Here is a 17,972-nt window from a genome sequence, read left to right as displayed (position 1 = left end):
GAACGATTCTGGTACTCAAGATCCGTATGTGAAAACTTCCTGAACTACAAAACCAGTTAAAACAAAAGATTAGCTTTAAGAATTTAACTGATTATGTGACGTGTTCATGAAATAATTCTTTCGATTTAAAACTACCGCAAGTGTACGGTTCGTAACAAGTAATAAAGTGGATTTTAATAAGTCCGAATATCGTCCCTTAGAGATTGAGTAGTTCAATTCTATATAATCTAGCATTAACCGAATCTAATTGAGTGAAAATATGGTCTAAATGCAAAAAGCCCTAATTTCACTAAAAACCCTAATTTCGAAATTTCTCTAATTAAACGACTCAAACACTCAAATAAATGAAATTATGCAAATTCAAAAGCTAATTTATGGAAATGAATCAAACTAAAGTCACTAGGATCACGAATCCCTAATTAAAGTTATAAAAACCCTAATTTCATAAAATTAATGACTCGATGAAAAATTTGCCAATTCAATATTCCTAATTCTATCTAATATATTTTCTCGATATATATTGGACCTATTCTTGCACACCACCAGCCTATATCTCTATGGATGATGCAAATTTACAAGAATGTATGTGGTCTTGTGAACAATTAAAGAATTGCATAAAGCATAGGAGTATATCTCTATCCCCTATCGAATCTTATGTTAATTTACACCTTATCGAACCTATTCCACTTCTCTCGAATGTAAGAAATAAGTTATCAACACTCACACAATCATTGGCCACTAATTGTGAAAGAAAATCAATGCATATAAACCAATCAAATTATCTAAACGAGTCTTTATATTAAATTCATGAAATATGGAATTAAAATAACAAACAATGGTTCATCGATCACCTAGTAATTGAAAACCTAGCCTAGAATATTCATAATTACACAAAAAAACAAAATTAATAAATAGAAAGAATAGCACCGGTATGAAAATTCTTGAAATCTTGAATAAAAAACTGAAAATCCGCTTGAATTCTTGTGAAATCGGCTTCAAGTTCGTGTTCCTTGTTTCCAAAAGTTGTATTTTTCTTCTCCCTGGATACTCTGCCCTATTTCTGATGAATTTTGACTTTTATATCATGTCCTCACGGAGCCCTGAAAGAGTTTCAATTAAAAACGGAAGTTTAGATTTTTTTTCGAATGTTAAAGCCATGCGGCCGCATGGTGTTAAAACATGCGACCGTGTGGTTCAAATTTTTTGCTCAACAAAATCCCAGCCTCCTCATGTGCGGCCGCATGGTATAGTTACATGCGGCCGCAAGGTTGTAACTTTACAACCTTACTATCTTGGTCCCTGAACTCCGTTTTCTCTTTTCTTGATCTCTTTTCTTTCTTTTCTTTATTCCATTATCAAATATTGACTCCTAATTGATGTTTGAGTCAATCAATTCCTTGATCACTTGCTCGGCTCATCTTTTGATTAATTGCAATTTAGTCCTTCATCTTTCACTTTTCTTCAATTCAGTCCAATGTTATTTCTTTCTTCCTCCGATCGTCTTGTATCGTCCTCAATCTCATACTTGATATATTTTCATTCTAGTTCTGCACTTTAGCTCAACTTTTCAATATTTGCACCTTTGGTCCCCGAACTATCGCTTTGTTCCGTTTTGGTCCTTTTTCGGCTCTTTTCTTTTGAATTCCATCTTTTCCATAGAACCACCTACATTGCATGAATTTAATAAGATTAAGTCACAATTCAACTATTTTGTCCATGTTTAAGTCATGTTTGTGAGCTAAATAAGTGTGTAAAAACACACTTATCATGACGTATGATGTTATGGCCACATTGTGAGCGAAACAAGTTAGAGCAATTCAGGTACTCGAGATCGAATAAAATGTGATTTTAGTAATGCCAATAAAACAATTTTTGGGAACAATTGGTGGCCAATTATAATAGAGGAGAAGGGGATAGGCGAGAGGAGAAGAGAAAGGAGGGGAAGAGAGATAAGAAAAGGGAGAGAAGAAGAGAGAAATTGAGGGAGAAATTCAATTTATTTCATTATCAAATGTTGTTTTATTACAAAGTAAAAGCCTTCTTTATATAGGGTTTCAAATATCCTATTCTAAATAGCAAATATCTAAAAAAAGCTATTAAATCAAACACAATTAAGTTTCCTAACGTAAATCTTATTATCTTAAAATTGGAAACTATATTAAATAAAATCCCTCTTAATATTGCATCATTTCTTCTCGACCGAGAGACCTCGACTCCAACCAGATAGACTACAACTCAGAAAGCGACTGTGTGGAATGAGGTAATAGACTGAGCTCATGACATGTTTGACGAAGATGGAACAAGTTCCAAAAGTTGTCCTGTTGATAAGCATCGTCCAAAAATTGGAATGTAGGAATATCATTAGGCAAGATTCAAGATTCAAACCATCAATAAACCTAGATATTGTGATATAGGGAGTTGTGCAACAACTCTTCGAATTGAGCTAGAAACTTACTAATAGTGGATGTACCTTGCCTACAATACAAAAAGAATTGATTTAACAATTGAGTTCGATAATACACATTCCCATATTTATTACGATTTGTTTCATCTCATCCTACAAGGTGACAATACGTTGATTTAGAAGATTACACAAATATGATTTTAATAAGTCTTAGCAGAACTTACCAATAATATATTAGCAAGACAAATTTTACATGAGTTACTCGAAGAGTGATAGGCAAATAATTTTTCAAGATTGTCAAGCCAATCAAAAAATGAATCAGATCTAGCGAGACCATCAAATTCCCAGAGCGCAACGTGCATAGAAGATGAATGTACATTCCCAACAAAATTTTTAGATAAAGGATGATTGTGTGGATAAGTTCTAGGGGAAGATACATGATCGTAATAGTGACCTAATTGTGTAAAGTAGCTATAAGAATTGTTATATGAATTATACTTAGTTTTATAAGACATTTTTTCAAATGAGTTTTGGCAGCCATAAACATAAACAGTAGAGCTTGCAAATGCAAAGTTAATATACCACTTGAGATTTAAACGAGTTGTTGGTTGTGCACAAAAGTTTTTGATTCCATATTTGTCGTGTAGATTGCTTACCAAATGCTTTCCCCTTTTTCCAACAACCCCTTTCTAAGCTGTAGTATCAAAATTGCACAAAAACAACTGAAAAAGTATACAAATAGCAAACTCAAAGATGATTAAGGCTATAATATTACAACGCAGTGATGGAATGACTCTACTCAAACCAAATAGATTTAAGAAGCAGAGGATGAGGGAGTAGCAACTTGATGATAGCCGCTTAAATCTGACGATGGTGGTTCAATTGGTAGGTTTTTAGAATAGAGTTTTTAGAAATGTAGCTGCTTGTGAGCAGGGCCGGCCCTGAGAATTTTGAGGCCCTAAGCGATTAATTATTATGAGACCCTTCAATATAATATTTTATTTTTCAAATGTAATAATATTTAAATAATTAATACTTTTATATTAAAAAGAAGTTGGTCAACTCAAGTTTGTGACTAAGTACAAATATCGGTGATCCAACTGCTAGTTTATAACCTGTTAATGCACTGCATGGTCCACATCAAGGGCTAAGAACGCTAAGACAAACTTTAGGCACATCAAAACCTCTCAACGGATCTTTTTATGCTCCTATTTAGATTTCTTGTATATATAGTACTTCAAATCTAAAAGCTCAATCAAATCATTAAATATACAGGATTAATTTGCATAAGTCCACCTTTCCATTACTTGCATGCAAGACAAGATGAATGATGTTTCTATCATCGCTAAAATATCGCGCTTAATACATTTACTAGAAAATGAATTTACATTGACATAATTTAGTTGACAAGAAATAACAGAAAAATGCAATTCCCAAACTGCTCTTTAGACTCCAAGATAAATAAAATCCTTTCATTTTTTTCACCTTTCCTTTAACATAAAATATCTAAGTAAAAGAACCAACTTGAACTATAACAAAAACAAAACCAAAAGAGAACAACAACATAAAAGCAATTAGCAATGATTATCAATTTATCATCATCAACAATTTACTAACCAAATTGTCCATGTTTATTATTATTATTATTATTATTCCAGCAGGACATAAAGGAGATCGTATGAAAATCTATATCAGTAAATTGTGGTTAAGGCTTAATATTCTATATGGATGAACCAAAAACACAACATCAAGCTTCAATTTTTAGGAATCATTCTTCCTAAAAACCACCCTTTGGTATTTAGAAAAGCTTAAAAAGACGAACGTTTTTTGACTTTTCAGATTTGCAATAAAATATGACATAAATTTTTTAAAAAATCTATCTTTCTGATTGAGACATTCAGCTACTCAACATCAAACTCTGTAACTCTGTATCCTATCAAAATAAGCAAAACGAGCTTCTATTGTTGGCGCACAAAGAGGAGAAAGGTGCGAAGACTCCTCAAAATCAACCAGATTTGACATAAGAAAAAGAATCTGATGTACGAAAGGCAAAGATTGGAGTTTTCCATAGTGGATTTGGGCGGTCAGTTTCTTCCTATATACCCAACTTTTTTTTTTTTGTTTTTAAAGGGATTTGAAGGGTTTTGGATTGGGGAGCAGTTCTTGGGCTTTTACTTTTAGAGGCCCCTTAAATCTGAGAGGCCCAAGGCAGTTGCCTTGTCTGCCTTGGGCCAGGGCCGGCCCTGCATGTGAGTTAAATTCGGAGAGTTGATTAGTATGGAACTTAATGGCGGCCCTCGATGTGTGGTGGCAGCCAGTGATGAGGTAGCAACGTTAATGGGATTTGACTGAACAATAGAAAGCTTCTATGTGAATGGAGGCAGCTAAATAGTGTTGGATTTGCATAACTGGATGAGTGGAAGGAGATTGAAGGTGATGGGTTGCAGGCATGTATTGTGGGTTAGGTTGACGTTTGGGCTAGTTATTTGGATCGAAGAGGATGATGGTGGCGGCGATGAAAGTAGATGAAGTGGCTGTGGGTGATAAGTGATTTCGTTTGGCTAAAAGCAGGCGCGACGAATTGATGAAAGGCCGTCACTGCGTGGTATGGGTGTCAACCAAGGATGGGTGTATGGGTGTCACAAGGCCATCTTTCCATAATGGCCATTGACCACCTTTTCAAAAAATAATAATAATAATAATAATAATAATAATAAATAAATAAAATAAATTATTAAAACCATAAAAATCATTGAAAAACTATTTATACCTTCACATCATTCTGAAGAGAAAAGAGTGGAAAACACTATACAGAAAGTCACCGACCCACACCACCAAGAAATAGACTAAAGATTTCCATTTCTCTGAAGAACGTAAGTTTAGAAACTTTAGATACCATTAATTGAATAAATAAAGCATATTATATGTTCATTTGTTGAGTAATTTCTGTAAAAATTGTTGCAGATCATAAATTGTGCATGAAATTGAGGATTTTGGTACACTTTAGGTACGAAGATCATCAAGAATGGCGATCTCTGTCGTATGCAGCGCCACCGTCTGGATAGAAGGCCCAAATCCAGACGGGCTAAATTAATTTTTTATTTACTCGTGTTATTTATTTAAATATTTAAATTTTTTTATTGAATTTTAAATTTTTTTAAAAAATTAATTATATATTGAAATTTTAATTATTTATTTAATATTTAATTTTATTTAATATTTAGTTATTTATTTAAATTATTTTTTTGAATTTTTTATTTAATATGTAATTGTTTTTGTAATATTTATTTTAATTGTTTAGTTGATATTTAATTATTTATTTTAATTTTTATTTAATATATAATTGTTTTGTAATTATTTACTCTAATTGTTTAGTTAATATTTTTCAATTTAACTGTTTGATTAAAATATTTATTTTAATTATGTATTTAATATTTAATTATGTATTTAATTTTTGGTTCATTTTTTAATTATTTATTTAAGATTTAATTATTTATTTTAACTATTGATTTTAATTGTTTATTTAATATGTAATTGTTGTTGTAATCATTTATTCAATATTTCTTATTTTATTTTTTATTTAAATAATTTATTTAATTATTTATTTGAATTATTTATTTCTATATTTAATTTATTGTTTAATTATATTGGTAATTGTTAATTTTACTTTTTTATTTAATATTTAATTACTTTTCAATTATTTATTTTAATTAATTAATTATTTAATATTTAGTTATAATTTCTTTTTTAATTTTCCATCTAATATTAATTATAGTTTAATTTTTCTTAAATTTTTAATGTTGTTGACAAAAAAAATTTTGCCTTTTATAATTTGGTTGTTTAATTTTTATTTACTTTCATTTCCTTTTTTTCCATTATTTGTTAATTCTTGCGTATAGTAGTTACTGTTTGGTTAATTTAATTTTCTAACATTATGCTCTATCATTATTTCTTGTAAAAAGTTCTAAGATTCGAAATTTTGTAGGATTGAAAACCACTTGGACGCCGCCATTAGACAAATTCCTAGTAAAGTTACGTTGAATTGTAACTTTACTAGTTTTATTTTGGTATTAGATTTACTCGATGAGGAACACGTAGACATATTACGTTGATCCTACTTATGGCCCATGTATTCGTTGCGCGACATACAATTCTCTGTATGGTTGCTCAATGTATTACTATGTCGATTGCTTTAAGCCAGTTGACAAAGATATGCCCTCCATTTTGATCTTCGGGACAAGTAGCTACATTCTCTATATTCAAGTTTGCCCTCATAAATGGATTGAGATATATGGGCAAAGAAATAATAAGGGCTTGTATTCCAAGAAACACGATGCTGTTGAATGACTACTTTCATGGAGAAACGACGGTAACGCTGGCACAATTAGGAGATACATTCAAAGAATGCAATCGGATGTTAGATAAGTTGAAGCTAGGGCTTGATGTTTATCCTCGAGAGCGTGCTCAGGTATCATCACAAGAAGATGTCGATTAGCATTTTTCATTTGGAAGTTGTTGATAACATTGATACGTTCAACAACTATCCATAGGGCAAAGATGTTTTAAGGATGCTTTGCGCGTCTTCTAGAAAGGATATTCGATGCCTGAGGGGATAGGCCCAAGGCCAAGTATGATGCATATGGCTTGCCGTCGCTTTCGCAGGTAAATGTTTAACATATGAACTATCTATTTTTTTTAGTTAAATTTTATATATAATAATTATAATTGTTTCATAGATGGGTACACGAGACTGTCCCCATTTTGGCTAGCCGATATGCAAGGAGAGAGGAGACATGCTGCACTCGGATGCATCATTGACGAGCGCAAGATAAGCCACTTGCCAAACAATTATTAGTTATCTTTGACGATCCTGAAGTACGTATTATACATTTGTAATTTATATTGTATATTTTTTTAAAATCTCGATACATGATCATTAACTCAGTAAGATGTCAATATGTTAGTTTGAAGTCCTTATTGAGTTAACACCGTTGATCGAGGAAGATAGTCAGAGTTATCTACATGAACTGTATATTCTAGCTACACCGGACGATTAGATGCATGAGTCCATCGTGAATTAAGATAGGGTACGTTAATTGAATATAATATGTTGACTATTGTTTTGATTTTTAGTTAAGTTATTCATTTTTAATGTTCATTTTTTGGGAGCGTCATCTAGTATCACCTTTGTCGAGGAAATCACTTCTATCGAGGATATCACCTTCCCCAAAGAGGTCAACTCTACATATGAGATCATCTTCTCCTGTATCCAGACACATCTTATGTAGATCTCTTGCACGTGATCGTAGTGCTTCCACTAATGATTTGTTCAAACTTCTGACTATATTAATGAGAAAGATGAGAGGCAAAGTAGCGGAGTTACAACATGATGTCATGATGCTATGAGCCAGTTTAGGAAACCTTCATACTAAGGTCATAGCAATACGAGGGACATAGCAGGCCTGTGAGGGACTGGCGACTTTCGAGATCGGATGATGGAATGACTGATGGTTCTCGGGATGGAAGGGATAACGAAAAGACCGGCGATTCTCATGGGCAAGGGGATGACGAAGGAAATGGACAAATGGGGTGATTCATCATGGCACTGATGTACCGAAGGCAATAGCAGATGGAGTATCGAAAGAGGTGGCGGAAAGGGTACCAAAAGAGAATGATGATGCAGAGAGGATGGCAGATGAGGTGATGAAGGGATACCCGAGAGGATAGTGGTAAGAGATATGATGGAGAGAGTATAGGAAGGGAATATGACGGAGGACGATATGACGAAGGATGTAGTTTTGTGTCGAGGGGACAACGACGGTGAGGAAAGGTTAGAAACGTGCCATTGACGTGTCAGAGCTAGTGATCGGTAAGAGGTCGAGATCACTATCACAGTGCATTGTTTCTCCCTTTACGGTCGAGGCGAAGAGAGTGAAGTTCATTGACGGGATGTTCTCCAATCTCTTTCGCGAGGTCAACTCAAGTGGTTTGAACTTTGAAGATATACTAATGAAGTCAGCTTGACTCGCAGATGATAGTGTATTCTCGTTGTTATTTATTATAGCTATACAATTTGTTGTTTTGTTTAATTAAACAGCCCTCTTTATATTGGAGTTTTTGCTTTAACATATCCACATAGCCATGAAAATGATGGGCGATCTGGCTCGAAGATACCCGAGATCTTTTAACATTATTGATCAAGTCATCCTGAGCTCTGGGATTGCATGTGCTGTTGATATTGACATAGCTCACTCCTATTCATAGAAATGGATATGTGGTACCTGAGTACATGCTGAGTGGGTTATTGAGCTAGAGCTGAAGTGTGGAAGTACACATATGTACACTCCAGTGATCACAAACTCACACTATTTACAATTGAGATCGTATTCGTTGATTCTACTATCTATGTGTAATCATAGCTTTCTGACACAACATCAATTGGAGCAAATACTAAAGTCGATGACTATGATCGTTCCCATGATAATTAGACATGTGATGATTCGTGTAAATGACAGATTAGCCATTATGTTGGACATGACGACGGAAAGACAATGAGTATCATAAGTATTTACAAGAGTTATGCTAAATTGGCCAAGTATTGCTATATTCGCAATAAAGTATATAGAATTTTTGAATATTAATAAACTAATATTGGATAGATATGTGGAGGTTAAAGTTAGCATGAGATTTATATGAATACAATACCCAGATCTGTAGGATGTAAAGAAATCCTTTTGCGATGTAGCAAGAATGGAGGCACCACTATCAATCACCAAAATAGTCTCATGACTTGTAAAATTTATCATCTTATCATCACAAATAATGAGAAAGTCTACTGGAATGGTGGTAACAACTCTATCATCACCATCTTTGTCATCCTCATTCCTCCCTTCATTCCATTTCTTATTCTTGTTTTATTTCTTCCATTGCCTATAATATCTCTTGATATATTCCTTTTTCCCACAATGATAAAACTCGGCACTCACAAACTTGTTCAACTTGTCTCTACTTTTGTCTCTATTCTTCGGACTTTTGCTCTTACTCCTCTCCCTCTTTTCTCTAACCAAGACCTTTGACTGTGAAGGGGATCCCTATGTTTTTCCTTTCATCTCTTCATCTAACAAACTAATTTTTTAGCGAGATCCATTGTAATGACACCACCTAGACCATAGTTAGATAATGAAGTTCCGAGCATCTCCCACGAGTCCGATAATGAACCAAGAAACCATAACCCTTGAATCTCATCATGAAATTTAATATCCATTCCAGCTAAATGATTAATAATTCATTGAATGTATTCAAATAATCAGTTAAAGGAGTTCCATCACGTTATCTCAAAGCCATCATCTGCTTAATAAAAAATATTTTATTATTTTTAGTCTTTCTAGCATATAACTTTTCAAACTTACTCCATAGAGTACGAGAATGTGTCTCCTCACTAACATGTTTCAAAACATTATCATCGACCCACTACCTGATATACTCATAGACTTATCAATACAAAAAAATCCCTTCTTCATCTAACTTGTTATTCAGTTTTCAGTGTAAACACCAGTAGGTAATAATTTTTTACATTAAAAAGATCCTCTATTTTCCATTTTCATATATGATAATTTAAACCATTCAAGTTAATCCTTTTACTCAAATTCGCTTCCATAATCTAAAACCCAAATCTTAGAATTTGGCTCAAATAATAGTTGTCGAGAAAGATGCAAAGAAATAGACATGCCGAGGAATAATTCTTCTCTCGAAAGCAAATAAGTAAAATACCCTTCTTTACACTGTATATGCTTCAAATATTCTAAAGAAAATCAATCACAAAAAACCATAAGAATGCAAGCAATTATTTTATGTGAAATAAATTTCCAATGTGAGGAATAAAAATCACGGGACCCAATCCAGTCAACTATCAATCAAATAATGGGTACGCGAAGTCTTCTCTAGTTGCAAATAGAGGCTACAACATATATTTTTTCAAGATAACAATAATTTCAACAAAATAATATGAAAAAGGAAAAATATACGAACGAAATCAGTTATTATTCACGAACATTAATCGATGTTCTCAAACTCAAAATTAGGGATGGCAAAAAAAACTCTCCAAACTCGATATCCCTAGCGCCTTAAGGACGGGCAGGGCCCTTGTTACCCTTACCCGCCTTGTCCCGCCCCATTTAAATTTTTTTTTAAATAATTCAATATTTTAAATAGAAAACTCCAAAAATTTTCAATATTTATAACAAAAGATTGCAACTAGAATTATCTAAGGAATATAACAAACAATAAAAACCTTAATTTTCCAAATATATTTGAATAATTTAACTTTGAAAGAATTAAAAAATTAATAAATATATTATTATCTCACTTTAATGAATAGGGACAATAAAATAAATTATCAAAAACACAAAAAAAAAAATGTTAAACAGGTAGTAAATGGGGGCAAAACCCCAACCGTCCCCACCCCATCCCACCCCGCCTTAAATTACCCCACGGAGTGGGGCACAGGGGACCTCGACCCACTCCGCCCCATTGCCATCTCTACTCAAAATCCGATCTCCACCATTCAAATTATAGCTCTGTATCTTGTGAAAGTCTTCTCCAAATTTCAGCTTGATTAGACTACGGACTCGGGGTCGAAGCTTTGATGAAACTAGTCGTAGAGAAAAACTATTTTTCCTCTCTTTTCAAAAACGGGTTGGAGTCCTATTTTCTCCAATCTCTTTATATTTATATTCATCCTTAGGTTTGACACTTTAATGGACTCTGGGCTATAATATAAGACTCCAAACATGGGCTTTCCTCCTCATAAGAGGAAATAACCCAACACAATGTTCATCGTGGGCATTGACAAAAACAAATTCAATTCATCACTCTTGTTACCAGATTGTGCGCATCTTTCGAGAGTGGCGTTCCATTTCAAAGTGAACGATTTCTTTGCATCATACCATCGAACAGCCTTCGGTCACAAGATATTCCCCACATCTTATGTCCATTTGCAACACTAGATTGGCGATGGTAAGACAGGAAAAGGAAGTATGGTTGTAGCCCTTGTGGAATGGATTTGTGGGTGTTGAATCCATAGATAACTAGTGATTCTAATGGCTAAGGGATTTTTAATTGAGATTTGGCTGCTTGTCTAATCATAAAAAGTTAACTTACACTTCGTTCCATCCATAAAGATAAACGTATTTTCCTTTAAATCACAAATTATAAATAACTTTTCTTATTGAAAGTATAATTATTTTTTTTAATTTTTCTAATATATCCTCATTTAGCCCTTGTTTGATGCTTATTATTTTCAAAATGAAATTTTCACTAATTTCTTTTGAAATTCAAAACTTTTCATTATTTTTTAACTATATATTTTTCATCAATCTGCTCTTAACATGCATTATATACCAAAAATGTGTCTTATTATCATAAAAATAAGAAATCAACTATACTTTCATCAAGAAAAGTGACGTATAATATAGGACAAACGAAAAGAAAATTAAACTTATTTTATGTGATGGAGGGGTATAATTTAGAGCTTTGCGACGGTGACAATAATTTATAAGTAATACATGAGTTATTATAATTTTTAATTGTTAAAAATTAGAAAAAGTCAATTGGCATTAATTAACTAAAGTAGCGTTTCTTTCTCACATAAAAGAAAGAAAAAACTAGAAGTCCTCCAAACATAGTTAAAAATACGTTTAATTACTTTTTTGTTAAAGAAAATTGACTTAAAAACAGTTAGGTCAGAGGTCAATGATGTAACGGAGGCTCGACCCTTTAACCCACGAACTTAGCTAGTCCTAGTCGAGCTCGGCTGCTCACGAATCACGAGTTTGTGGGCCGAGTTGAGCCCACGAATCGCTTGCGAACTCGTGATTTTTTTAATTTTTTTTTGGGGGTAAATTTGCACATTTTTTGACCTTTCTTTTTTTAAAAAAAAATTTATATAGTTTTTTATGGGCCACGAGCCGAGCTGGTGGGCTCGTCAAAAATGGCTCGTGGACAATAGCCCACAAGTCGCTCGTGGGCTAGACAAGCCGAGCCTACTGGGCTCGTGGGATTGAGCCCCTTGCTCGGCTCCGGCTCAGCCCCATCATTTGACGAGCCCGAACCGCTCATGAGCCAAGCGGCCGAATCGACGAACCGCTCGACCTGTTTGACATCTCTAATGTTTCAAAATGAGATTTCGACAAAGCCCAATTTGGTAGGTATTAAAATTAAAATTTTAATAGATATTAATAAAAATTGATGAAATGTGTGATTAAAAAGTTGTGAATTTCATAAAATATATGATTAAAATTAGTTATTAACTTTGAATTTTAATTTCCATAAAGTAGGGGCAAAGTCTATGGTTGAAAACAAATGCTGCAAATTTTCCATTTTTTAAGCTTAGCCAAAATCGTTTTAGTCTTGCGGATATATTATTCTATGATATCAAATTGAAAATAAATATTATTCAATTACTTGTGAAGCACACAATTATGATAGCTGTTGGATGAGGAAAAGCTCATCTGAACTGCACACGGGTGTGATTATGTAACCAAGTTTGTCCTTACTTCGACCAAATTATTGTAAATACAAGCTTACATAAAATAATAATTAAAGAGGGAAATTGGGGTTTTTGTTTGTTAAATCATTATCCGAGATTCAATTCATATTACTTACAAGACTCGTCGTAGATTTTCATTTCAATAGGTGCGATATTTAAATCACTACTACTGTGACGACACGGCACATTAGTCTAATGAATTTGGAGTTCACTCCTAAAAAAGATAGATATCAAAGCCTACTATTTAGGGTTTGTTTGGTACTGATTTTTAGAATTAATTTTTTGACTGTTAGAGAGAAAAGTGAGTCTCATTTGTCAGTGAAAAAATAAAAAATGATGGCTGACCATGTTAATTAACGATCAAAAAATTGATTTTTTGACTTGAAAAATCAAAACCAAATGGGGCTTATTCATTTTCAAAATAATCAACAAGAAATACACGAAAAGCAAGAAAACAGGGCACATACTAATAGCATTTTTGATATATTAGATGAGAAAGAATTCAAGAAACTAAGTAGCGGTTAGTTTCCATTTTTATTTTTTATTTTTCATTTTCATTTTCAAAACGATTTTTAGTTTTATCCGAAAACGGCCCGTTTTTCGCGTTTTGACAATTTATAACTGAAAACGCTCAAAATGATAAAAAATCGTTTTGCGTTTTCAGTTATAAATTTTAACTCGTTTTTGAAAATGACAGACCAAACACGTTTTCCGCGTTTTTTAAAACGGAAAACGGAAAATGGCCCGAAAACGACAAATCATCCGCACCCTAAACTACTTAGATTTCGAACTTGGAATAGTTCGCAAACATAATTTTGAGAATTTTAGCTCGATTGATTGGGTTAAAATTATATTCGGCCTTAATGTATAGAGTTACTCCACTTTAACAATGAAATATTTTTTCCCAGCTCAAACATTCTCTCTACCTCCATAGAATTTGACTCTTTGTAAGCTCAGTGTACAGGCAGCTTTTGTTTCCTGACCTGTTGGGGCACATTTCAATAATTTTTCAAGATTGTCAAGCCAATCAAAAAATGAATCAGATCTAGCGAGACCATCAAATTCCCAGAGCGCAACGTGCATAAAAGACGAATGTACATTCCCAACAAAATTTTTAGATAAAGGATGATTGTGTGGATAAGTTCTAGGGGAAGACACATGATCGTAATAGTGACCTAATTGTGTAAAGTAGGTATAAGAATTGTTATATGAATTATACTTAGTTTTATAAGACATTTTTTCAAATGAGGTTTGGCAGCCATAAACATAAACAGTAGAGCTTGCAAATGCAAAGTTAATATACCACTCGAGATTTAAACGAGTTGTTGGTTGTGCACAAAAGTTTTTGATTCCATATCTGTCGTGTAGATTACTTACCAAATGCTTTCCCCTTTTTCCAACAACTCCTTTCTAAGCCGTAGTGTCAAAATTGCACAAAAACAACTGAAAAAGTATACAAATAGCAAACTCAAAGATGATTAAGGCTATAATATTGCAATGCAGTGATGGAATGACTCTACTCAAACCAAAATAGATTTAAGAAGCAAAGGATGAGGGAGTGGCAACTGGGTGACAGCCGCTTAAATCTGACGATGGTGGTTCAATTGGTAGGTTTTTAGAATAGAGTTTTTAGAAATGTAGCTGCTTGTGAGTTAAATTCGGAGAGTTGATGAGTATGGAACTTAATGGCGGCCCTCGATGTGTGGTGGCAGCCAGTGATGAGGTAGCAACGTTAATGGGGTTTGACTGAACAGTAGAAAGCTTCTATGTGAATGGAGGCAGCTAAATGGTGTTGGATTTGCATAACTGGATGAGTGGAAGGAGATTGAAGGTGATGTGTTGCAGGCATGTATTGTAGGTTAGGTTGACGTTTGGGCTGGTTATTTGGATCGAAGAGGATGATGGTGGCGGCGATGAAAGTAGATGAAGTGGTAGAGTTACTCCACTTTAACAATGAAATATTTTTTCCCAGCTCAAACATTCTCTCTACCTCCATAGAATTTGACTCTTTGTAAGCTCAGTGTACAGGCAGCTTTTGTTTCCTGACCTGTTGGGGCACATTTCGCGATTTACTCCCCCTCACAAAGCTTTAGAGGCGGGCGGTGGGGACTCTCAAGGTTGGGGTTCAACTTTTTTTTTTTTTTTTTAACAAAAACTTGTGGTAGTAGTTGTGTTGTGATGGCAACCAAGGCAAATTCAGAAATTTTTATTTTTATTTAGGGGTACAATCAAATTCTATATAAATCGAGTACTTTGTTTTTGATTTTTGAATGATTTATACTTGATCCAAGGAAATATAGATTTACATTTAAAAAATATTTCTTCATTAATATTTTGCTCCTCATTTTCATCCATTTGATTTCGAACAATCATTTTATTAATATTTTGCTCATCACAAGAATATGCATATTTATATTTAAAAAATTTATAGTGTATTTAATAAAAACAATAAATTCAAATGATTGAAAGGAAAAAGTATAACCAATATTCAATCAAATAAATATAATTCGTTAAATATTAGTTAAATTAGATATAATCAGTTCAAACACATTCTATGTACACAAATAGGATATGAGAAAATACAAATTTAAGTTCTAATTAATTGAAAATTTGATTGAAAAGTGAAAATTTGTAGTATATACGATAATTTGTCGAAAAATTATAGACAAACTTTAAAAAAAATAAAAAAATAGAAGGATTAAGGTCTTGATAAAAAAAAAAAAAAATGTGAGGATGGGCGTGATATAAAGTGAGAAAAAAGAAAAAAAAAATCAAATTTATTATGATTTTATCTTTGTTTGGTGGAGGTTAAAATCATATTTTTAGTATATTTTAATAAAAACTAAAAAGTTAAGGATTTCTTGAAATATATTATTAAAATTAACAGTTAACTTTGATTTAGATTAAAATTTAGATTTTTGATGGTGGCGGCGATGAAAGTAGATGAAGTGGTTGTGGGTGATAAGTGATTTCGTTTGGCTAAAAGCAGGCGCGACGAATTGATGAAAGGCCGTCACTGCGTGGTATGGGTGTCAACCAAGGATGGGTGTATGGGTGTCACAAGGCCATCTTTCTTTCCATAATGGCCATTGACTACCTTTTCAAATAATAATAATAATAATAAATAAATAAATAAATAAAATAAATTATTAAAACCATAAAAATCATTGAAAAGCTATTTATACCTTCACATCATTTTGAAGAGAAAAGAGTGGAAAACACTATACAGAAAATCATCGACCCACACCACCAAGAAATAGACTAAAGATTTCCGTTTCTCTGAAGCACGCAAGGTTAGAAACTTTAGATACCATTAATTGAATAAATAAAGCATATTATATGTTCATTTGTTGAATAATCTCTGTAAAAATTGTTGCAGATCATAAATTGTGCATGAAATTGAGGATTTTGGTACACTTTAGGTACGAAGATCGTCAAGAATGGCGATCTCTTTCGTACGCAGCGCCACCGTCTGGATAGAAGACCCAAATCCGGACGGGCCAAATTATTTTTTTATTTACTCGTGTTATTTATTTAAATATTTAAATTTTTTTATTGAATTTTAAATTTTTTTAAAAAATTAATTATATATTGAAATTTTAATTATTTATTTAATATTTAATTTTATTTAATATTTAGTTATTTATTTAAATTATTTTTTTGAATTTTTTATTTAATATGTAATTGTTTTTGTAATATTTATTTTAATTGTTTAGTTGATATTTAATTATTTATTTTAATTTTTATTTAATATATAATTGTTTTGTAATTATTTACTCTAATTGTTTAGTTAATATTTTTCAATTTAACTGTTTGATTAAAATATTTATTTTAATTATGTATTTAATATTTAATTATGTATTTAATTTTTGGTTCATTTTTTAATTATTTATTTAAGATTTAATTATTTATTTTAACTATTGATTTTAATTGTTTATTTAATATGTAATTGTTGTTGTAATCATTTATTCAATATTTCTTATTTTATTTTTTATTTAAATAATTTATTTAATTATTTATTTGAATTATTTATTTCTATATTTAATTTATTATTTAGTTATTTTGGTAATTGTTAATTTTACTTTTTTATTTAATATTTAATTACTTTTCAATTATCTATTTTAATTAATTATTTATTTAATATTTAGTAATAATTTCTTTTTTAATTTTCCATCTAATATTAATTATAGTTTAATTTTTCTTAAATTTTTAATGTTGTTGACAAAAAAAATTTTGCCTTTTATAATTTGGTTGTTTAATTTTTATTTACTTTCATTTCCTTTTTTTCCATTATTTGTTAATTCTTGCGTATAGTAGTTACTGTTTGGTTAATTTAATTTTCTAACATTATGCTCTATCATTATTTCTTGTAAAAAGTTCTAAGATTCGAAATTTTGTAGGATTGAAAACCACTTGGACGCCGCCATTAGACAAATTCCTAGTAAAGTTACGTTGAATTGTAACTTTACTAGTTTTATTTTGGTATTAGATTTACTCGATGAGGAACACGTAGACATATTACGTTGATCCTACTTATGGCCCATGTATTCGTTGCGCGACATACAATTCTCTGTATGGTTGCTCAATGTATTACTATGTCGATTGCTTTAAGCCAGTTGACAAAGATATGCCCTCCATTTTGATCTTCGGGGCAAGTAGCTACATTCTCTATATTCAAGTTTGCCCTCATAAATGGATTGAGATGTACGGGCAAAGAAACAATAAGGGCTTGTATTCCGAGAAACACGATGCTGTTGAATGACTACTTTCATGGAGAAACGACAGTAACTCTGGCACAGTTAGGAGATGCATTCAAAGAATGCAATCGAATGTTAGACAAGTTGAAGCTGGGCTTGATGTTTATCCTCGAGAGCGTGCTCAGGTATCATCACAAGAAGATGTCGATTAGCATTTTTCATTTGGAAGTTGTTGATAACATTGATACGTTCAACAACTATCCATAGGGCAAAGATGTTTTAAGGATGCTTTGCGCGTCTTCTAGAAAGGATATTCGATGCCTGA

Source organism: Olea europaea, chromosome 23 (genome assembly GCF_002742605.1).
Source record: "Olea europaea var. sylvestris chromosome 23, O_europaea_v1, whole genome shotgun sequence".
NCBI lineage: Eukaryota > Viridiplantae > Streptophyta > Magnoliopsida > Lamiales > Oleaceae > Olea > Olea europaea.
The sequence above is the reverse complement of the archived record's forward strand: the minus strand, read 5'-3'. Positions refer to the sequence as shown.